Source organism: Aotus nancymaae, unplaced genomic scaffold, assembly GCF_030222135.1.
Source record: "Aotus nancymaae isolate 86718 unplaced genomic scaffold, 86718_ANA_hifiasm-v0.15.2.pri h1tg000039l, whole genome shotgun sequence".
Taxonomy (NCBI): Eukaryota; Metazoa; Chordata; class Mammalia; order Primates; family Aotidae; genus Aotus; species Aotus nancymaae.
The window spans coordinates 6,000,528-6,006,946 of NW_026988453.1; the positions used below are offsets into that span (position 1 = coordinate 6,000,528).

At 45.5% G+C, this 6,419-nt stretch overlaps 1 pseudogene; it reads left to right on the forward strand.

The window, feature by feature from the left end:
- Positions 1-56: 56 nt before the first annotated feature.
- On the forward strand, positions 57-3,686 carry LOC105722009 (alpha-1,3-mannosyl-glycoprotein 4-beta-N-acetylglucosaminyltransferase-like protein MGAT4E; annotated as a pseudogene).
- Positions 3,687-6,419: the final 2,733 nt, after the last annotated feature.

Genomic DNA, 6,419 nt, shown 5'->3' on the forward strand with positions numbered 1-6,419 from the left:
GAAGAAGAGAGTCCTCAAGCTGTACACGTTGACTTCTTGCTATAGGAACCGTATCCTGGCGCAGACGAGATGCGGTGTTCCGTCAGGAAATGCTTCATACTCTCAGTGGGCATTGTATTCCTGTGGCTCTTCATCACTTTGAAAATCCCCAAGGAAACTGAAGACGATCAAAATGTGATGACTATCAAAGGCCAAGTAGCAAGCCTTGAGCTTGCTCAGTTTGGGAACTGGGAATATAAGGTGGAAATGGTGTGGACTGGCAGATTCTTGAAAGCCCCTGGGCTTTCCTTCCTCCTGTACCTTTTCACCTGAGAGCAGGAAGCTCCAAAGGGAATGGGGGTATGGATCCAGGTCTATTAGTTCTCCATATTTGTTAAGACAAAGAAGAGAGCAAATACTGCTTGAGACCTGGATATTTTAGCCAATGGCCAAGCATCCTGAGAATGTGCTGGGCTCACTCTAGGGAAAATGGTTCACTCCACTTCTTTCCCCAGAAAAGCTTATGGGAAACCACTGGGGTGTAGACTTTGTTCTTTTTATGAAATGATATATATGTTTGCCCTTGTCAATGCCCCAGGAGGCCAGTTATAACAGCAGGAAGGACCCAAGACCACTATAAGACTGGCAGAACCTCACCTTCGAATATATGGAAAAATCCAGAAGAGAAGAAAGAGTGAATACCAACAAGAGGGAAGAATTCAGTACCCCAGGGGAAGTAGGGACAGAAAGAGAGATCAGCCAGGTAGGAAGGAAAGTAGAGGAAGGAAGGAGGAAGACCGATTTGTGCCTAGGAATATTAGATTCTGGCAGTCAATTTTCTCCTCCTTCCCCAAGGCAATATTTATGTATCAGCAATATGAGGAGGAAGGAGAAAAAAGTTAGTTAGCTACCACTTTTCTTTTTTCCCTTCTTGGCAAGTTACTAAAGTTAATTGCTATAAGAAGGTGGACTCACTAGACTAGAGAACGTTTGGATTAGCGGGGGTCTTAGAGTCACATAGTCCAACTCCCCCAGTTTATGGATCAGGAACTAAACTCAGGGCTGAAGGGATTTGCTCAAGATCACACAATCAGCAGAACTGGAACAAAAACTCTGGGTTCCTGACTTCTTTTTTTTTTTTGAGACGGAGTTTTGCTCTTGTTACCCAGGCTGGAGTGCAATGGAGCGATCTCGGCTCACCACAACCTCCGTCTCCTGGGTTCAAGCAATTCTCCTGCCTCAGCCTCCCGAGTAGCTGGGACTACAGGCACGCACCACCATGCCCAGCTAATATTTTTGAATATTTAGTAGAGATGGGTTTTCACCATGTTGACCAGGATGGTCTTGATCTCTTGACCTCGTGATCTACCTGCCTCGGCCTCCCAAAGTGCTGGAATTATAGGCGTGAGCCACCGCACCTAGCCTGGGCTCCTGACTTCTAAGGGAAGTCCTTTTCCTTTTTTTTCTGAGACGGAGTTTTGCTCTTGTTGCCCAGGCTGGAGTGCAATGGTGTGATCTCAGCTCACCACAACCTCTGCCTCCTGGGTTCAAGCTATTTTCCTGCCTCAGCCTCCAGAGTAGCTGGGATTACAGGTGTGTGCCACACGCCCGGCTAATTTTGTATTTTTAGTAGAGACGGGGTTTCTCCATGTTGGTGAGGCTGGTCTTGAACTCCTGACCTTAGGTGATCCTCCTGCCTTGACCTCCTAAACTGCTGGGATTATAGGTGTGAGCCACCACTCCCAGCAGGGAAGTCCTTTTCCTAATATACCTTCTTCAAAGGACAGCTTTGGGAAGATGACAACAATTGACAACAACAATATAATTGACAACAATTATAATGACTATAATAGCTAATATTTATGGAGCCCCTAAACCATGTGCCACAAAGTTCTAGGCTCAAAGAAGACTCAGCAGAACACACAGAGACTCAGCATCACCTAGCTTAGTACTTCTCAAACTTTGCTGTGCATGCAAGTTACCTGGTGATATTGTGAAAATGCAGCTTCTGATTAAATCTGAGGTAGGGGTCAAGATTCTGTATTTGTAATGAGCTTACAGAGACGCCTGAGGTTGCTGGACTAAGGACCACACTTGGAGTAGCAAGGATGTAAGCATCCCCTCTGCCAAAGGGAAAAACAGGTGGGAAATGAGAGGGAAGAAAGGAAGAGTGAAGGTCCCACATAGCATCCCAGCCCCTAACCCTTCTGACAACTGTCACTATTCCTGCACACTGACAATCACCCCGATTTTACCTCTCCTTAGGATGGCTGACGGTGGGGATCTCCTCAGTGCAGCAAGGAGATGGAAGCAGCCTCTTGTACACACTGGTCTCCCTGTTCCGTGTTTCTTCTAAGCCTACTCAGAAACGTCTCATGGTGCTGGTCCACCTGGCAGATTCTGACATCACCTGGCTCAGAGAAACTGTTGCCTATATTTCAAGACTCTTCAGCCCACAGATCTAGGAAGGGCAGTTGCTATTGATCCATGCTTCATCCGATGCCTACCCGACTGTGGACAGCATCAGGGATGAGGCCCTTCGTGGAGAATTCTACTCCAAGCAGAACATAGATCACGTCTTCCTCATGAGCTTTGCCACAAAGCTCTCTGATTACTTCCTGTTAATAGAGGACAATGTCTTTATTGCCCCCAACTTTGTCACCCACATTTATTCGAGGGTGGCCACCATGAAGTCCAACTCATGGGTGCTACTGGAGTTCTCCAATATGGGCTTCCTTGGCAAACTCTTCCACAGCAGGGACCTCCCACTCCTGGCCCATTTCCTCCTCCTCTTCTACAAGGAGAAACCCCTTGACAGCCTGATTTCTCATTTCCATACCCTCCTGGTCCAGGAAAGCCCAATCCTCTGCAGACCTTTCCTCTTCTACCGCAGGGTCTCCTACGCTGCCTTTGATCACAAGCAGAAGGCCACAGGACTTCGGAAAAAGAACACCGTTGGTCCCAATAACCCGCCTGCAGCTGTCTTCACTGATATGCAGGTTTTCAATGTGCATTTCCCCTGGGAGGCCTACACTCTGGATGGGTCATTCTTTTGAACACACAACATTAGTATAGGAAACCACCTGACAGTGGTTCTGAACCATCCAGCAAACCTGAGCAGGGTGCAAGTGATGACGGGTTCCCTTGTGGATGGGAGGTATGCCCTGGAGAAGGGGCAGGTGGAGCTGGGCTATGAACCTGAGGGGATGCCTCAGCACTGCACCAGCTTCGCCTTGCTGGGACGTCTTTCGGAGGGACAGATGGGTCAGGAGATACTTCTGAAAGGTATGGGGTACCACGTGAGCTGTGTGAGGCTGATGGTGAAAGCTGGTCAGGGGGCCGGGCGCGGTGACTCAAGCCTGTAATCCCAGCACTTCGGGAGGCCGAGGCGGGTGGATCACGAGGTCAAGAGATCAAGACCATCCTGGTCAACATGGTGAAACCCCGTCTCTACTAAAAATACAAAAAATTAGCTGGGCATAGTGGCGTGTGCCTGTAATCCCAGCTACTCAGGAGGCTGAGGCAGGAGAATTGCCTGAACCCAGGAGGCGGAGGTTGCGGTGAACCGAGATCTCGCCATTGCACTCCAGCCTAGGTAACAAGAGCGAAACTCTGTCTCAAAAAAAAAAAGAAAAAAAAAAAAAGCTGGTCAGGCTGGGGGACTCATAATCAGGCATACCTACCTCTGGGAGAAAAATGCCAATTAGCAGCAAGTGGATCAATGCTGAAGACAAATCAGTAGGGGGATGAAAAATTAAAATCTTAAAGCCATTTTATTCTAGCCTATATGCGTGGCATAGGGGAGACACAAGGGAATTAAGGGCCAAGAGAGAGGACTGTCAGTCTTTTGGTGCCACCAAGATGTCAGGAAACTTGTCGCTTCCTTTCTACCCAAACAACTCACATAGAATATCTTTTGCTGGGGCAGATATGGCTTATCCAAATTTGGAAAGAGTTGTTGATCATTCCCAAAATCTTCAGATACCTGGGATGCTACATCAGCCCAAATCAAGGCATCTGTGTGTATGTGTGTGTGCGCACATGGACACACATCTATGTTCACACACAGGCAGAGGTGGGGGTGAGGTATGTGGTCACAGGAAGGCAGGCAGGAAAACCACAGCTGAATCCCTAGAACTGACAGCATAAAACACCTCGAAAGGGACTCTCATTAAAAGTCAAAATCTTGGCCAGGCATGGTGGCTCACACCTGTAATCCCAGCACTTTGGAAGGCCAAGGTGGGAGGATCACCTGAGGTCAGGAGTTTGAGACCAGCCTGGCTAACATGGTGAAACTCTGTTTCTACTAAAAATACAAAAAAAAAAAAAAAAGTAGCCAGGCGTGGTGGCATGTGCCTGTAATCCCTGCTACTTGGGAGGCTGAGACAGGAGAATTGCTTGAACCCAGGAGGCGGAAGTTGCAGTGAGCTGAGATTGCACCATTGCATTCCAGCTTGGGCAACAGAGCAAGCCTCAGTCTCAAAAAAAAAAATCTCTGAAGTGCAGAGAAGTAGCAGATGGACATATAACAATGAAACGAATCCCTTAGCTCTATCCTTTAAGCTGTTTCATAGTGCCAATCTAGCTCCCTCTTTTCCTCACCAACAAACTTGGACATAAATAGGTTGTAACTAGGCTGGGTGTGGTGGTTCATGCCTGTAATTCTAGCCTCTCATAGGAGACTGAGGTAGGAGGATCTCTTGAGGCCAGAAGTTCAAGACCAACATAGGCAACATGGCAAAACCCTGTCTCCACAAAAAATTAAAAAGTTAGCCGGTTGTGTTGGCATGTGCCCATGGTCCCAGCTACCCAGGAGGCTGAGGTAGGAGGATCACTTGAGCCCAGGAGGTCAAGGCTGCTGTGAGCCATGATCATGCCATTGCACTCCAGTCTGGGCAAGAGTGAGACCCTGTTTCAAAAAAAAAAAAGTTTGTAACTAAAGCTTTACTCTCTCATCAGCAATTCACTCCTTAACCCTGGTTTCTGCATCCACAATGCTACTGAAACTCTTCCCTGTTTGTCATGACGAAAATAGTCAAAACCCAGTGACTTTTTCAGATCTCATTTTAAGACCTAGTCTTAAAAAAAAAAGAAAAAAGAAAAAGTTAAATTAAGAGAAAAAGAAATAATTTGAACCCCTACCTGACATCATATAAAAAATTAACATATAAAAGTATTATAGAACTAAAACTATAAAATTCTTAGATGAAAACGAAAATATCAATCATGATGATCTTGGATTAGGCAAGTTTCTTAGACATGACACCAAAACACAAGCATTCAAAGAATAGATAAATTAGACTTCAACAAATTATTATTTTTTTGAGACAGAATCTTGCTTGTCACCCAGGCTGGAGTGCAGTGACCCAATCTCAGCTCACTGCAACCTCCACCTCCCGGGTTCAAGCGATTCTCCTGCCTCAGCCTCCTGAGTAGTTGGGACTACAGGTGTATGCCACCAGGCCTAGCTAATTTTTTTGGATTTTTAGTAGAGATGGGGTTTCACTGTGTTATCCAGGGTGGTCTCATCTCCTGACCTCAGATCCACCTGCCTCAGCCTCCCAAAGTGCTGGGATTACAGGCATGAGCCATTGTGCCCAGCCAACAAGTTAAATTTTTTTTGTGTGCTTCACAGGATACTATTAAAGTGAAAAGACAATCCACAGAATGGAAAAAAAAATTTGCAAATCATATATCTGTTAAGAGACTTGTATCCAGAATACAGAAAAAATTCTTACAATTCAATGATAAAAAGACAACCCACTTTAAAAATGGGCTAAAGGATTGCTCCAAAGACAACATACCAGTGGTCAATAAGCACATGAAAAGATTTCATCATCAGTCATTAGGGAAATGCAAATCAAGACCACAATAAAATACCACTTCACACTCACAAGGATGTCTATAATTTTGTTTTTTTTTTTTTGAGATGAATCTCTCACTGTCACCTGGGCTGGAGTGCAATGGTGCGATCTTGGCTCACTGCAACCTCCGCCTCCTGGGTTCAAGTGATTCTCCTGCCTCAGCTTCCCAAGTAGCTGGGATTATAGGCGCCTGCCACCATGCCCAGCTAATTTCTTTGTATCTTCAGTAGAGATGGGGTTTCACTATGTTGGCCAGGCTGGTCTTGAACTCCTGACCCACTATAATTTTTTATTAAAGGAAAATAAATGTTGTCTAGGATGTGGAGAAATTAAAACGCTCATATATGCTGGTGGGGTTGTAAAATGATACAACCACTTTGGAAAATTGTTTAGCAGTTCTTCAAAATGTTAGAGTTGCCATATTATCAAGCAATTCCACTCCTAGGTACATACCAAGAGAATGAAAGCATATATTCACACAAAGGCTTATACATGAATGTTCACAGCAGCATTATTATTAACAAAGCATGGTAACAATCTACATGCCCACCAACTGATGAACAGGTAAGGAAAACA